Source organism: Mya arenaria, chromosome 13, assembly GCF_026914265.1.
Source record: "Mya arenaria isolate MELC-2E11 chromosome 13, ASM2691426v1".
Classification (NCBI taxonomy): Eukaryota; Metazoa; Mollusca; class Bivalvia; order Myida; family Myidae; genus Mya; species Mya arenaria.
The window spans coordinates 26528497-26547233 of NC_069134.1; the positions used below are offsets into that span (position 1 = coordinate 26528497).

Sequence of the window (18737 nt, forward strand, 5' to 3'; positions counted from 1 at the left end):
AGATCGCAAAATTTTACATTTAAGTTAAAAAAAATGATTCCTTTTTTTTAAACCTCTTCTAAACCGTTTTTAAACCGTTAATAACGGTTTAAGCCATAGAACATTAATTTTCGAACGAAAATATGAAAGTCTACGATCTGATTTTCTGTCAGTAATCTTATATCATTGGTTTGCATATTTTTACCCAAAAATTTGCTCTTTCCAAGACAAATAAAAAGTTGTAAAAATGGTATATCTGTGAGAGTGCATCTCTAAGATGCAATATTACTCCCAAATACAATTTACCACAATTAATAATATTGTTTCAATAGATCAACCACAATTCATTCAGTTATTTCAATATGTCAAAAAGGATGAATAGTTGTCAAAAACAATGGTTCTTGTGAAGAATACCAAATTTAATTGGACAGAAATGTGCAGAAAACAAGCAGACGATAAAAGATCACAGCAAATCTTTTAGTACTCACCAATCGTTTAATATTTTTGCGTTTTCAGCATTTAAATACACGGTTGCTATCTTGTTATCAGTTATTGATATGTTCCATAAATGCATAATTTAGTAAGTACTTTTTTTGGTTTGTCAGTCAAAATTGATGTTTGTTATACATGTGTATTTATTGATTTTGAATAGGAGTGTCACTTTAAATGCATAGACAGTATAGTTATAATGATTCAAAATGTCATATGGCCATCATCACCAAGTCCATTCGGAACACCTCGGATGTTTGCCGGTACATAAGTAGAAGTAGTTCGGAAAGGTTTAAATAATAGTTATAATTAATTGTAGTGTTTAACGTGTATTTTTATTAGTAAGTTTAAATTGATTGTCTGTAAAATGTATTCTTGCATTTTTATTTAAGATTCTTCACAAAGTCATTCGGGTCGTATTATCAACAAGTTTAACTGCTGTATTGAAATTACTACGCGATCTACTTGCAGCGTAATAACACTGTAAAGAGTTCTGACATTGTAATCGTCCATATACATCAGAGGTTGTTTTCGATGGAAAATGGCCGAGGTATTCCGAATGCATCAAGTCACACATTCTTTATCACATCCGTCATTACATACATTCTTGATCATTTATATTGATAAATAAGGAAAATTAAATGTAAGGTAAATCAATTTCCCATTATCCTAGTACAAATTTCACGAAAACATTTTTGATGGGTTGCAGATCATTCTTTCCTGATTCTTGCGTTTGTTCGCGCTAGTATGCAATGCCGCCTAGCTTATTTTTTGAGTAATACAATTATTGCTTTTAAATACAGTTTGTTTTCTTTCCCCGAATATTTGATACCAACGCGTGTTTATAAAAAAAGTCATTGCATCCCTTACCAATCTATCCCCTGCTGGGTATGTTATTGTGACAATGGTAGTGCTCAGGTGACCCTTGGCCCGGCAACGTCATTGGTGTGACGTCATCAAACAGAAGCCTGCTGACGCAAGCACCGAGTGTTTTCCGGTGGGTGTCGGCTTCAAGTTAATTGTGGATTTTCTGAAAAAAAATACAATAACAACAGCATACGGCATACCAGTCGTTTAACATTTTGGTTTTATTTAAGGCTGACAATCAATGTTAATTGTTTGTGTTAAAACGACAACCATATATTATGTACAACCTAAACGTATTTATACTATCATACTCAAAACACTAGTTGGTTAAGTACATTATATTAATATAAAACCAAGAACACCATGGATCGAACGTGAACGGTCGTCTGTTATAAAAAATATCATCTTTATTAGTCGAACAAAAAACTTTACTCAACAATTATTAAGTCAAAGTAATGCATTTTGCTTTACATGTGCGTTCTTGCTCTGGCAACATTTGCACCAAGTTTCATCTGAATCTTTTGAATTATTTCTGAGTAATGGCCTATGTTAAACCATGTCATTTTCTGAAACGCCCATATTTCATGTATTTATTTTAATCAAATAGAAAAAGTTTACTTGATTATTTCTTGCCATTTTATGTTTTAGCTGATTTGTTCAAAATTTATTTGATTCTGTTTGAAAGTGGCATAAACATTAAAATCAAACTAGCATTTTCTACTACCCGGGTTTGGTTATAAAGAAATCTTGGGAAAGATGCTAGCGCCATTTGCATTTTCAATGTAAGATTGCAATAACCAGCAGAAAAATCTAGTTTGAGTTTAATGTAATAGCATCTAAAATAAAATGGAAATTTCGAAACTAAAACTCATTTTTCTTTTCTTAAAGAAAGGATATTTTTCTTGTAAAGTATTTATCAATCCCCAATATTTTATCAACGATGTCCAATAATTACAATTAATTTAAAATAAATCATAAACATAAATATTATCTAATGACAATGACGGTAAAGTTGGAAGGTAGTTGGTAGTTGGTAGTTGGGGATTCGAATATTCAACAACCTGCTAGTTGCCAGTTGGGGATTCGACTAACACTGTTTTAATTCACTTTCATTCGTATATTCGCCAGTCGGATATTCGACCATTTCCAGTCGATTATTCGCGAATGTTCAACTTCAAACCAGTCAGTAGTTGGGGATTCAGATAATGTCTATATGTATGGTTTTAAAGGTCACATATGGGAAAATTAATCGCCAAATGTTTCTTTATGCATGAACGTACACATATGTATCTTTGCGACAAACACTGTTTTAATTTACTTTTATTCGTATATTCGCCAGTCGGTTCTGAAATTAAATAATATTGCACTCAAAACAAATATTGAAAAGCAAAGGAAAGACAAAATAGTACATCGATAAACGGAGTCTGGTTTACTGGCCCCTACCTCTTTGTTTACTTCATATTGTCATGTAGTAGAAAGGGAACCAGACATGCTCAAACAATGTAGTAGTTATGCACCAGTCAATTGTAACCACGCCCCCCTCCCCAGGTCCGGGGGTAAACCAGGGCTAGCCGGGAAAATGGGCCGTGTTTTTACATTTCAGGTGGCCCCGCAGTGCCTGGTGAATGCGGTGGTTTTGTTTTCGCCTAACCTTGGGTCCCCGGGGTGCGGGAGCATTTGTCGGGGATTTTAATATCTATTCCTCCACGCAGGACAGATGTTTAAGCCGTGGTCGGCTTGACCGAAAGTCAAAGTCCCCCCCCCCCCCCTATTCCCCAGACCTGGGGGCCGTGGTTACAATTGACTGGTGCATTAGATGACATGAAGTGAATTCTTAATTATAAAGAATTGGCGGAGTGAGCGTAGTGAACGAGTTCTTCTTAATTATTAAAAGTTCACTTCATGTCATTTAACTGACTTAGAATACAACCTCATTAGCTGATCATAAATTGACGACGCAAAATCTGACGCAGGGAGTGTGTATCGAATGCTTGGCAGTCAGCAGACGTTTTAACACGCGCTAAAGTTTAAATTCTAAATGGCTAAGTCTACTACTTAATGGTTGCCTTTCTGTAATTTCAATGGCGTAAAAAGTAGGTTGTATTTTAAGTACACATACTGTATATTGATAAGGACAAGGCGGAAATCAAAATCTCGAAATGTCTTTAGTCTTACACGCTAAAAGTTCTTAATTTATTTATTTAATCTTGATTCAACAAAAAAAATATTTTTTTTATGGTTACCTTAATGGGTTCGCTCATGGTTTTGTAAAATGCACCTTTTATGCATGTTTGAATTATGGCAAATCATTAGGAGAGTCAAAACTAACATACTGACGGCTGGAATATTTCAACAAATGTTGATTTATGCTGATGTATTATTTTTGAAGTTAACGCGATTCAACAGCAGACTTTAAGGTTCAGATATCCTTATGTTTGAATACGATTGTGGGCGTGAGGTTTTGTTGTCAGTTTTCTTTGACTGTACCGGCGCGGATTCGCACCCCATTTAAACCAGAATATTTATTTTATACTTAATGGGCCGATTGTACAGACCTTTGTTAAAGTTAACATGTGATTAATAACATCGTTGTTAACTTCTAAACGTAAACTAATTGGTGATGTGTTCACCTTTTTAAAATAAAATGAAGTACAGATGAAACAGTTTTTTCAATTTTTGGTAAAATACAGCAATAACTAATGTATCCATTAAACTTCCGAAGCAGTATCGATCTGAAAGTTAACGACGATGACGTTCATAACTTTGTTTATTTTAACAAAGTTCTGAACAATCGGCCAAAAGTGGACTTTTTTCAGTAAGTTCGGATTAGATGCCTTACACGAAAAATAAATTGTGCCAAAGCATGAACGAGTCCCTTGAAGATATTTTATCTTTAAATGTTTCAAACCTCTATGAAATGGGATGTCTATACAATTAATTCAACAAATTGTGTTTGCTTAGCTTGATCCTGTTATAAGGGATTAAATATTCTTCGTGGATTAGGCTTAGTTCGGTTATGTCGCTCCTTGAATTTATTCCGGCGGTTATGTGTTAAAGCCCTCATCATTTTCTTCCAGATTATCGTTGAGAGATAACTTTACAAAACGAAATATTTCCAGATTGTAACATACGGACCTGCTATCAGGAAGACGTGGGGTGCCGGAAATTTGGTCTGCCGGGGCGGGGCAGGGGGAAGGGGATGACACGGTTTCCCTCCGCTGTTCACATGACTGATGGCTGCACAGTGCTGATCGGGTCCACGTAAATCTCCTATGTCGTTTGTTTGGAGGATTTGTTTAATAGAAACACATATAACGCGAATAATTATTTCATCAGCACTGTTATTGATCACTTATAATCATCATCATCCTCATCATCATCATCATCATCGTCATCGTCATCATCATCATCATCATCATCATCATCATCAATCACATTACTTACCGAAGAATTCCCTAGTCGCTTTGTTGTCGTTCCTGTGATGATGTGCACGTGACCTTCGAGAGGGCGGTAGATTTCTTTGATGTCTTATACTGGAAGGCTTGTACCTGGGCTTTTCCGATGCAATGCCGACTTTCGGTGTTAAGAAAGCTTAATTTTCAGAAATAATGACAGTAATGGCGGCACAAAAGTTGTAAAAAATGTTATGTTCAATTTCTGCTTTTCACAAGTATTACTTATTGGTAGATGAAGGGCCACCCACTGTGTATGACTGTATAAAAAATGATGAAATAAATACATTAAATGTTTACTAAGTTCAATTTCCAGCAACGTCCGTATTCTTGTTTGATTTTATTATTATCTTAATTTTAACAACAGAGTTGATATTCTGATTATTTTTCTTTCTTTGTTATGTTTCAAAATGAATTTATATCACCTAACGAAACAAAATGGAAACAATTTTGTGAACAAGATTTGCCTATCAGACTGTCACATTTTTGTGTGAAAATATCCCCCATTTCGTGCCAACAAGGTGGCGAATAACATGAAAACGAAACTAACATGTTCTGCTACCCGGGTTTGGTTAAAGCAATCTTGGGAAAGATGCTGGCGCTTGCACTTTCACTATAAGATTGAGAAAACCAACAGAAAATGCCAGTTTGACTTTAATGTTATTATTATTCAAAAAAAATGAACAACGAATTTTCAACATACATATTTGGGTTTGCTTTCGAAATAAACAATTGTTTCCCGAAACTTAAATACCATCTTTAATTTAATATATTAAGTAATAACATAGTTTTGTTTGTAATTGTTTTCTTACCCTAAGTGTTTTATTTAGCTTGTCCACAAAATAAAAAATAAAAAATATATAAACTATTTCCAATTAATGAAACAATTTCTATTTTATAATTATGAATAATGAACGTCGTGAACAGAATTTTTTATTTACGCATTTAAAAAAAACTTACTTATAAACATTGCTATACACAAGTGTTTCTTTTCGGATGTTCTTTTAATAAAACAATATCGGAACCTTCTAATTTGTCAAATATAGATGAAAGAGAACTGTCAAACTCGTATATGAAATAAACGGTTAGCTTGTGTTGCAGTTTCCGCTCGGGTGTTTCCGTGATAACGTTCGGTCAAGATCGTATCAAGTCGGGTACTTTTGGCAATTGTCGACTACAACTGTAAAGCAGTACACTTGTGTGTATCTGTTGTGTAGTAGTAATGGTCACGTATTTATTAGCTCGTGTGTTTTGAGGATTTTTTAAGTAATTCAGTGTTTCTTTCAATAATAGTTTAGTGCATAAGAATTGACATGATGGCTAGTGACAATGAGTCTATATCGCAGATACTTAATAGGTCGGAGGAAATGGAAAATGAAGATTTGTTTGGGAATGCACGGGTGACAGGTGGCGAAGTTGTAAACATGGCGGCCACAGGTGAAAATTCAGGTGAACAGACTAGTGAACAATGGACTCAAGTGGCTAATAAGAGGAAACGCGCTAGGCAGAATACAGGTAGTGTTGAAATGGAAACTTTTGAAATGCTAGATACGGGTGACAAATTAAATGTGTTATTCTCAAAAATGCAAGCAATTGAACGTAGCCAGGTGTCGTTTTCAACAGCGCAGAAACAGTTCGAGGACACAAAGGTACGGGTTGATCAGCATGACTATAAGATAAAATGCCTCGATTACAAACTTCTAAATCTAGAAGCGCAGGGTAAGAGCACAAATTCGATCATATATGGTTTGGAGGAATCTAGAATGGCTCACGGAAACATCACAGAAGACGTTATTGACTTTTTTATCTCGCAATTGAATTTAGATGTTGACAGTTTATACATTGAATGTGCAATTAGACTGGGTCCCGTCTCTCGAAATCAAAATGCTACTCAAAAAAGACCTATCATGGTTACGTTTAGATATAAACAAGAAGTTGATTTGGTCATGCGCAATGCAAGGCGGCTAGCGGGTAGTAGATACGCCATAGATAGGGATTACCCGGAAGTCATTCGTGCCGCCAGAAAGCGTTGTTGGGTGGACTTTAAACGGTATAGGGAGAATAGGAACAACAGAGTTCAGTTGAGATTTCCTTCAGCACTATATGTGAATGACAGGCTGGTAAGGGACGAATTCCCAGATTGGCAGGAAATAGTTCACCCCATACAGCACCATCGGGGCCCGTTCATGCCTAGAGCGGATCCTCGGCCCTCCCAGGAGCCCACGCAATGCAGGGAAAATGTCAGCCCCCAACCGAATAGTCAACCGCCCGCTCCTTCATTCGCTAGTGTGGTCAATGGCAATCCTAAGTCATTCTCGCAACCAGCTACGAGAGGTGGGCAAATGCCGATCATTCAGAACATCCGAGGTCGTTCACGAAGTGTTAGTATTAGTCAGCCGGTTGCCAGTCTACGGAGTGACAATAGTGTATTTACTCCCCCACAATCAGTTGTCAATGACATCCCAAAGCCACGTGGTAGATCGATATCTAGGTCGAAACCGACGACCAACCAGAAAAAGCCTCGCTCTGTAAGTGCACGTGCGCCACGGAAGCCCGCCAAAAGTCAACCAATCAACGGGCAGCCGCAACTACACCTGTGGTGACTAACAATAAATAGGTCGTCTATAGTCTTGAATGTGCAAATAATAATAACAACTTAAGATTTGCACTATTAAATATTCAAGGATTGATAACGAAAAGCAATAATAAACTTTTGTCACCTGAAATTATGTCTCTGTTTGAAACAAATGATATTGTATGTTTTACTGAAACATGGGGTTGTCAAGATGTTTGTTACGATGTTGAGAATTTCAATGCTTTATTTTAAATAGATTAGATCAATTGACCACGGCTAAAAGGAGTTCTGCAGCCAATTGTATAAACAATGGTAAATAATTACCTCGGTAAGTAAAACCACCGGTAAATTCCGTGGTAATATTACCATGGCGGTAAATGCGTTGTATAAAAGAAATTACCAAGGCGGTAAATTTACCAGGGTAAATTTTACCAAAATGTCCCATAATGCAAAAGAGTGACGTCATTTTCCCACACAGCTGTCAGATTGGAGGTATCTTTTTTATAAAAAAATGAATGTCCACATTCCATTTTTATAAAAAAAAAATATCTAAAAGGCAGGTTAATGACAAAATTCATCAAATCGGCCCAACAAGTTACCTGGTAAATATTCAACAAAACAGTACAAAGTTTTATAAGCTACTCCCGTGGCTGATCAATAAAACACATGTATGCAACACTGCAAGGGGTAGGTTTATTCTGAATTCAGGGGTGTTACTCTTTACTTCATACAAAACGGTCAACGAATACCGCAGAAAAATGCGAACATTATTGCAATGATTTGCAAGTCATAATGACACAATATATCTGAATAATTTAAAAACAGAAATTAACTGACAAGAAATTATACTTGCTAACACAAAATTCAAAAAAATATCTTTGAATGGCATCTTCCGTTTTTCTCACGCTGACTCCTAAGGAATTTATAGTCAGTTTCAACTTGTCATAGAAATGATGCACTGAGTTTCATAGAATTGATTCTCGTTAAAGTGATCAATAATTCATATCTTTAATCTAATATGTACCATTGTTTCAGTATTCCATGTATTTGTTAATTAAAGCTTGGGGTCCATTGTTATATTTTAAACTGAATTATTGCTGAAATTAAGAATATATGTAAGAAAACACCACTGATTCTTTTTTGTGTCAATACAGACACATATTATAAATGTACTTGATATTTTCTATATCTTCTATGTGAAATGTCATTTCTTGAAGAATTCCGTTTATTAAATGCTGCATCCAACCACTTTGCAAATTCATAAGATTGTTAAACTACATGCGACATTTGTATAATATATCAGTTATATTTATTATTAATGACCAAATGATCTTGAATCTTTTTCTTTGATCTTGTTTGTAACATATATATATATATATATATATATATATATATATATATATATATATATATATATGTTTGTATAATTATGTCCCTACCCATAGGCTTGCAGTAACCTCAACTTGGCACTAAAAGTGCAATCATGTATAATTAACTTAATGAACTTATTTTTAGTGTCTGTTTATTTATGTAATAATTGTTTCTGTTTAAAATAGAATGTTACATGATCTCTTCCGTTATTGTCAGCACTATTTAATAATATTTTTTAACTATTTAAAAACTAAGCTGTTGCATTGTGGATGTCAAATTGAAGTGTTAGAAGTACTTACTCATATAGTCACCATATTTTCATTTTACAGGAACATATTAAAAGTCAATATACAAGGAGTGTAACATTTATTTTATATTTTCATTTAACTATAAATGGTCTTAAATTCAAAATCAAAGTCGATTCTTATGTATATACCAATAACCAGAATCAGCAATGTTAAACAGCATATAATTCACTAGCGGCTCCATGAGGTTCATGTTGTGATGTTTTCTTGACGGCACATTTGTCATATAACCTTGGTCTTCCACTGGTCAAGTTCACAGTGACCTTGAATGGTAAAAGGTTGTCCGAGTGATAACTCAACAATGCCGGCACCCATGGCCCTCATAATTGAATTGGAGGTTGGGCCTGACCAGGAGATGACCCCTATTGTTTTTGGGGGTCATCAGGCCAAAGGTCAAGGTCACAGTGACCTTGAATGGTAAAAGGTTGTCCGAGTGATAATTCGACAATGCCTGCACCCATGGCCCTCATAATTGAATTGGAGGTTGGGCCTGACCAGTAGAAGACCCCTATTGTTTTTGGGGGTCATCGTGCCAAAGGTCAAGATCACAGTCACCTTGAATGGTTAAAGGTTTTCCTTGTGATAACTTGACAATGCCTGCACCCATGGCCCTCAAACTTGACTTGAAATTGGGCCTGACCAGTACATGACCCCTTTTGTTTTTGGGGGTCATCTGGCCAAAGGTCAAAGTCACAGTCACCTTGAATGGTAAAAGGTTGTCCGAGTGATAACTCGACAATGCCTGCACCCATGGCCCTCAAACTTGACTTGGAGGATTGGCCTGACCAGGAGATGACCCCTATGGTTTTTGGGGGTCATCTGGCCAAAGGTCAAGTTCACAGTGACCTGGAATGGTAAAAGGTTGTCCGAGTGATAACTCGACAATGCCTGCACCCATGGCCCTCAAACTTGACTTGGAGGTTGGGCCTGGCCAGAAGATGGTCCCTATTGATTTTAGGGGTCATTGGGCTAAAGGTCAAGGTCACAGTGACCTGGAATGGTAAAAGGTTATCCGAGTGATAACTCGACAATGCCTGCACCCATGGCCCTCAAGGTTGACTTGGAGGTTGGGCCTGGCCAGAAGATGGTCTCTACTGATTTTAGGGGTCATTGGACCAAAGGTCAAGGTCACAGTGACCTTGAATGATGATAAAAGGTTGTCCGAGTGATAACCCAACAATGCCTGCACCCATGGCCCTCAAACTTGACATTGAGGTTGGGCCTGACCAGTAGATGACCCCTATTGATTTTAGGGGTCAAAGGTCAAGGTCACAGTGACCTTAAAAGCGACCTCGACAATTTTTGGACCTATGGTCATCAAACTTGACATGAAGGTTGGGCCTGCCCAGTAGATGACCCCTATCGACTTTGGGGGTCATCATGCCAAGGTCAATGTCACAGTAACCTTTAACGCAAAAAAGTTAACAAATCTTCTCCCACTGATATCTCAACAATGCCTGAACCTATGATCATTAAACTTGACATGGATGTTAAGCCTGACCAGTAGATCACCCTTATTGATTTTAGGATTCATAGAGCCAAAGGTCAAGGTCACAGTGATCTTTAATGGTAAAAGGTTGTCAGAGTGATAACTCGACAATGCCTGAACCCATGGCCTTCAAACTTGACTTAGAGTTGCATCTGACTTGTAGATGACCCCTTATGATTTAAGGGGTCATTAGGTCAAAGGTCAAGGTCACAGTGACCTTGAACTAAAAAAACTCGTCTGTGTGATAACTTGACAATGCCTGCACCCATGGCCCTCGAACTTGACATTTAGGTTTCTGGTGACCAGCTGATGACTCTGGATTTTGAGTTCATAGAGTCAAAGGTCATGGTCATAACACACTCTATCCTCACACTTTAATGGTCATAATCTGAAAACTGCCTTAATGGCAACAAATCAGCTGTCATTTCGGTCCATGCATATTTCATTCAATTGTCCATATAATCCTGACAACATGGCGCTCATGGGGGGGGCATAATGTTTGACAAACATCTCTTGTTTATAAAGAGTTTAAGCCTTGAATTTAAACGCATATATTACTTTCATTTCTCTGTGTGTATAGTTTATCTATGTGCTATACATGCTCGAATACTAAATGCGTTTACATTTGACCTATTGACTATGATCGACATATAAATATGTATATGAATATGTTTCAGCTTTTGCAATGATCAAGGGTCATTTCGACTTATTTCATTGAAATCATGTATTTTGAATGTCTGAAATGAAATAAAATCTTGTTCTTCTACCAATTCGTGCTGGCCGTGATCGCGTCATGAGAAAACCTGCCTTAATGACATCTAGTGCGTCATCAGAAAACCTGGTTGAAATGACGTCAGAGTATTTACCTGATATCCGGTGTTGAAGGTTATGTGTCACACATTGTGTGTTTGTTGTTTACCAGTGTTAACAAAAGAAGAAAGAAGAACCGAGACAAAATGGAGGAGGAATTAGAGGTCAATCTTTTCTCTTTCCCTATATAGCGTTTTTTTCAGTGATATTGCTTCAATCAGTTATATTTTTGGTGAAATTCCGGACAGTTTAAACTAATAACAAATATTAATCAGGCGTTGTTTTTTTTTTAGATTTAAGGCAATTAAAAGCCTATTAATTTAACATCTGCAAGAAGATAAAACCGATTAATAAGTTTTAAGTGACATTCCGTAGTTATTATTCAATATGTAAATATTATAAAAAAACAACGCTTTATAATTATTATTTGATTTTCTAAAAAGCTTTAATGTTCATCATAAACTTGTCACATGTAGCCAATATGAGTTATAGTCAACTATATTGAACTTACAAGCATTGCATAGTTATTATAAATGATAGAGAAAAGGATAAGAAACGTGAAATGAAAAAAAAAAATCATGGGAAAAAAAACGATGTGACAAAAGGAGAAAATATTTGTATAATGTCTAATTTTCCTATCACAAAGCCCGTCAAGCTCAATTAGGAGAGCGTTGGACTACTTATCCATACACTGCGGGTTCGAACCCGGCAGCTTCTTATTTGATTTTTTTCGCACAAAATTTTATAAAAATGGAAAGAGATACAAAAGCATTTATAAGTCGGTATTTTTTCTACTAAAATACAAAGAAGTTTATAAATTGTTCATTCAAATTTGTTCAATAATAATTTCATAGCATTAAACCTCAATTGAACGAATTTAAATTTAATATTTTCCAGGAGCTTGAAAGTATCCTATCGGAGCACTTTGGAAGAACACCACATGGATCTCAGGAGTTAGAAGAAGATGATCAAGATCTATGTGAGCCACCGGATAACGCAGAGGCACTTGTACAAACAAAAATGCGTGAAATGGTTTTATCACTAAATTCAGAGAGTGGTGAAAGCAGCAACGAGTGTACATATGATTCAGATTGCCAAGACTATTTAAACACAAAACGATTCATGGAAGACTGCGGATGCAAAAAAACAATGTCAGTCTAACTTTACACTTGATGAGGCTTATAACATTGTTCTCGAAAGTAAGGAGAAATCAAAAGAAGAAAAGGAACTATTTCTTATGGACGTTCTTAGTGCCGAGAAGTATGATTCTGTAAAAACGAAACGAGGCAAAAAGCGGGTGCGTGCCAGAACAAAGTTCCACGTTGATGGCAGTGCTGTGTGCAGGCAAACATTCCAGTTATTATATGATGTGAAGCGGACAACGCTAAATAATATTATCCAGCACATGAACGACACCGGCACTGGACCACGAGTGCATGGAAATACATGGCGGCGTCCGAAGCACGCACTTAATTTCGATGATGTCCAGCGCGTCGTGCAATTCATATTGAATCAGGCCGAAGAAAAGGGTATCCCGTATTCAGCAGCACCACGCGGCCGTGACAACCTGCCTACAGTGTTTTTTGCCATCCGATGCCACGAAGCTGCTTCTCCATAAAGACTACTGTAGTATCTGCACGGAGAAGAATGTACGGCAAGTGAAACTGTCTGCATTTAAAACAATCTGGTCATCATGCGTCCCCCATATTAAAATAGCAAAGCCAAGAGATGACGTGTGCGCAACATGCGAGAAAATGAGACAGCAGATCGCCAACGCCGTAACTGAGGAAGAGAAGATGGAGGCAACAGGAGTCATACGCGCCCATATCATTGAGGCCCAACAGGTACACACTAACGTTTGTACAATAAGTGTTTGACTGACAGCTATCATACAATATGACTCGTTTTAAAGATATTCAAGTAAGAAAAGCATTCTACACGATTTTTTGATATATAAAGTGGTGGTATTTTTATTCACGTAAATTGTTTAATAGACAAAGTTGTCATATTGAAATATGCAGGCTATATGCCGTACAGCAATGTTAACAGAATTACAAAATATCATACCTTATACATTTGCTGCGCAATCAATTAGCCTTGCATTCATGTTTTTACATTATAGGAAAGGGAGGTATATAATGTTTGTGTAGCGAGGGCTCAGATGGAATCAGACACTTTCCACAATTACACGTTTGACTTCAGTCAGTGGGTCAGTCTCCCCCACTACAGTCGTCAGATGAGCCCAATATTCTTCCTTTCCCTGCGAAAAGTACAAATCTTCGGATTCAGAATCAGCGCGAGGAAACAGCTCAATTTCTTAATTGATGAAGCTGAAGCCATGGGAAAAGACGGGAAGGAAACACATGGACCCAACGCCGTACTTTCCATGATCGACTATGCGCTCGAGTCTCACTGTGTCCCGGTCGAAACGTTCACTATTCATGCCGACAATTGTCCGGGTGATACTTTTCATTGCTAATTTCGAATGAATTTAGTTATTTGGTAAAATAATTTCATGTAATGTTATGTACATTAAAAAACTTATATAATTATGTATCGTATTTCATTCGTGATAAAGAAACATTTTTTCATGAAAATCATGTCATAACGTTTTCTTGTTGCAGGGCAAAATAAAAACTTATCACATGCTTACACTTGTTTTCCGTGTAATATACCCATAACGAATATTTTTATCTTACACATGTGTAAGATAACCTATCAGACATTTCGATTGACCAGACTAATCACACGCAACCTAGATATCCCTCCGCATTGTTTGTAAACAAAATGGTTTAAATGCCAACAAATACTTACCGTAATAATAAAGCTGTAAGACTTTCGGGAGAGAAATGGCTAACGAATCATAGTGCCAGAAAGCATCTTGTACAAAAACTTTCTGATAACAATGTTCCGCCAACCAGATAATGCAGATTACTAGTCACAGAAATATCCAGTCAGTCAACAAATACAGCCACAATATAGTGACAAACACCACAAGAACATTTCAAACATCTCCATCTTGACCAACACAAGCAATATGCAATCAATGCCATTCGCTTGCCAATTTAATCAGCTGTCGGGTACCGAAAACACAAATACGAATTCCGCAGCACAGACATCTCATTACGCATCCCATGGCGGCTAGAACATCATGTTTTCAACAGCAACATCCATGCAGTACAGAGTAAGGCTTCGCCGTTATCATCTGCATGTTGTGAAACACCATGTACATCAAGAAAACGCTGCAAAATTATCGTAAAAAGAGACAGCGAATAACTTTTAAATCCGTGCACACAGAAAACTTGACAGACCGATGTAGGTCACATAAACCGCGTAAATGCATGTACTCTGAGTGTGACGTCATCAAATTGTGTACTTATTGGGTTTTTTGGTTAAAATCATTTGTTATTCATGTTGTTGGATATTTTACTACACATTTTTATATTTGTGACTTGTTAAGCGCTTTATCAGCTTTAAAAACTTGATAACTGCTAGTTACTTTTGTCATTTTAATTTTGAACTATTTATATGGCGCATCATTGACATTCTACTCTGAGTACTTTGGCTGTCAAACAATCGGTTCAGAAAGTGGAACTTAATTGGTAATAAAAACACTGTTTTAAGCATGTGATAAAAAGATCTGACACTCGTTGTCATTTAATTCAAGAATTTTATTAAACTCGTCCATGAAAGTTGTTAATAAGCTCGCCAGAGGCTCGATTACTAACAAATTTCATGAACTCGTTAAATAAAATCTTGTATTAAATGACAACTCGTGTCAGATCCTATATATGTACGTCATTGGCTACTTCCTATGGGGCTATTTATACTTTGCGGAACGGAACGAAACGGAACGGAACAAACATTGAGGCACCACACGGGGCACAGCATTTTTTTACTAATATGTAAATATATTAAATAATAATAATGATATATTGAAACTGCCTAGCGAACAGTCGATCAAGGGCTTTTTCGAACTGAACCATCTGAAAACCCACTTCTAAATGGATATTAAAATCTTCGGGACTGCAAACAGTTGTTCCGTTTCGTTCCGCAAAGTATAAATATCCCCTAGGATAATGATATTTAGCGGAACGGAACGGAACAAGATTTTTTTTTCTTGTCAATGGAATTTTTCATCCTGGTATATTACAGGTACACGAATTTATTACATGCAACCTAGCTGTTTTAAAAAACTATGTTCTTGACTTAGTCAATATAGGAAATCCTATCGCCATAAAATTTATATATTTAAATGTTTTGCACTTGTTGCAGTAATTTAATATTTATTATTCATATAAACTGACGAATGAAAAAAAATGAGTAGACAATCTAAATATTTTTTGGCGATATCAGGACCTCTTTAATATGTATCGAATGGCCGTCATATCCAGTACACTCATTTTGTATTATATAAAATTCTAAAAAATATTAATAATCATCGTAAACAAATTAAATTTGAAAACATGCTGGCCATATATAAATTGATATTACATGCACTAATAAAGTTGAAATATCACTATTACAGTCGGCATTGTGTACAAACCATGTCTTCAACTTTATAAATTGTGATTCCGTTTCGTTCCGCAAAGTATAAATATCCCCTAGGATAATGATATTTAGCGGAACGGAACGGAACAAGATTTGTAGCTGCCAACTTCCCTACATGAATCAGAGGTGGAGGACAAATGATGTCAGACTAAATGTCTTATCAAATCGGCACGGAGAACATTGCCCGCCCATGATCGAACTTAGACACCGACGCTCCTACTTATTGATCTAAGCGGGCGGGTTGGAAACTTCTATAATTATCGTAAACAAATTCAATTTAAAAACATATGATTTGAATGTGCATGCACTAATAAAGCTGAAATACATGTATCACTATTACAGTCATCATTGTGTACAAACCATGTCTTCAACTCTATAAATTGTGATTCCGTTTCGTTCCGCAAAGTATAAATATCCCCTAGGATAATGATATTTAGCGGAACGGAACGGAACAAGATTTTTTTTTCTTGTCAATGGAATTTTTCATCCTGGTATATTACAGGTACACGAATTTATTACATGCAACCTAGCTGTTTTAAAAAACTATGTTCTTGACTTAGTCAATATAGGAAATCCTATCGCCATAAAATTTATATATTTAAATGTTTTGCACTTGTTGCAGTAATTTAATATTTATTATTCATATAAACTGACGAATGAAAAAAAAATGAGTAGACAATCTAAATATTTTTTGGCGATATCAGGACCTCTTTAATATGTATCGAATGGCCGTCATATCCAGTACACTCATTTTGTATTATATAAAATTCTAAAAAAATATTAATAATCATCGTCAACAAATTAAATTTGAAAACATGCTTGCCATATATAAATTGATATTACATGCACTAATAAAGTTGAAATATCACTATTACAGTCGGCATTGTGTACAAACCATGTCTTCAACTTTATAAATTGTGATTCCGTTTCGTTCCGCAAAGTATAAATATCCCCTAGGATAATGATATTTAGCGGAACGGAACGGAACAAGATTTTTTTTTATTTTAAACAAATTCAATTTAAAAACATATAATTTGAATGTGCATGCACTAATAAAGCTGAAATACATGTATCACTATTACAGTCCGGCGTCCGCCAGTCTGTCCGTCCGTCTGTTAACATTTACCTCGTATACACACTACAGGCTTCATTATTCAAGCAATCTTAAAGAATGTTGATCAAAATGTATCCATTTAAAAAAAAGTTCATTGTACATGCAATCTTGATCTAATTTGACCAGACTGTATTCTTCTATGAAATTTTGGTTCCTTTCGAAATTGGTTTAGGTCAGGTCAAAAAATAGGTCGTGAGCTTAGTTATTTACAAAAAGTAACAGAGAAGCCATGCAGCACATCATTGAAGTCTGAGACTTCTTGCTTATTAGAACTTAAATGAATACCTGCGAAATACTTTTATTAATCGTGAATGGAATGAAACACCAAAAACTGATTTTAAGAATAGTAATTACATTACACACTTTTCACTGCATACTTGAATGTTTTGACGAGCAGCTATGTTACGACGTAGAATAAGTTACTCGTGGTACAACCTGGTGCCTAAGTGTCATTGATGATGCAATTTATAAACAAATACAGCGTCGCCTGCTCATCCAAATTAAATAAAGTGTTAATTGAATTGACTAGAATTTGCGAACACTATTATACCATTATAAGTTTTGTAATTTATCACCCCATCTTACCGACTTTGAACCTGTAATTTATTTACATTGAGCAAATATGTTCCAATACACAGTCGATTCAATACATTGTTCCTCATCAGAGAATCAGACGCCCGGATTAACCTGTTTATGCAACGAATCATAAATCTGATTAATGTGCACGTGCCATGGATGTATCAAGCTGAGAGATAGCTGTACATATGGAGTTCTATTAATTATTGTGCGTAAGATGTTGATTAACAAATGACTGTTCAGTCTAACCCACAAGTGTCTTAGCTCTGGGAGATAGTTTTACTACCGACTGCAGGTTCTCAGCGGGTATCAATTAACACCTCCTTGATAATGGACTGGAGAATTGACCTTACGACAGCGGCTTCTAAGCCACGCCCCCTGATATCAAGGGAGCGAACTCTGTCTATGTCCGTCAAACAAACGAGGAAGTAATGGCGTATCGCGTCGTTTCGCTTTCCGATATTCCTGACAAATTATCATAAATGTGACATTACAATGCGAAAAAAATAGAAGTCAAAGAATTTGTAACTGGCTGCTACATCGGAAGGCTCGATATATCTTTAGAAAATGACGATACCTAACATTTACGGGGTGAAATCTATCCAAGTCAGAGAAAATCGGATAGCCGCCATGTTGTCAACATTGACATCGATACAAAGGATAAGCGTGTGTGTGACGCATACTGTAAATGCAAACAAGGGTAACTTTAACTTTTAATAACACCGGTCCTTCTTACAGTATTGTTGAAACAAAGATTAAATCATCGCACAATATGAGTAAATCATAAATGGCCCGAATGGGGAACCCGGAAGTGACATTAAATAACAGTTACATGCCATCTATACAGTATAACCTTGTATTCTATAGTATGAGCAGAAATGGTTTATTGGGGTTATGCATAAAAAGTTTCAGTTCTAATCGATTGAACACTCTCCCTTATGAATAATAATGTAATAGTTGACAAGTGACAATCGTGGGTGATACCAATCTGTAACTTTTGCATTGCTCAAACATTCACATGCTTTGATTTTTGTTCTTACAGAAATTGTGGAACATGTTCACACACTCTGGCTGTAAAAGTAGACCTGGGAGGAAAAGTGCCCCCGGTGTGGGGCTCGAACTCACAACCACCAGAACACTAGCCCGGCACTCTAACCAA

At 36.3% G+C, this 18737-nt stretch overlaps 1 protein-coding gene and 1 pseudogene across 1 annotated transcript in view; both read left to right on the forward strand.

The window, feature by feature from the left end:
- Positions 1–18737, forward strand: part of LOC128213514 (uncharacterized) — a 109035-nt gene that overhangs the window by 39676 nt on the left and 50622 nt on the right. The gene's annotated exons all lie outside the window — the stretch shown is intronic.
- Positions 11484–13816, forward strand: LOC128215162 (uncharacterized; annotated as a pseudogene).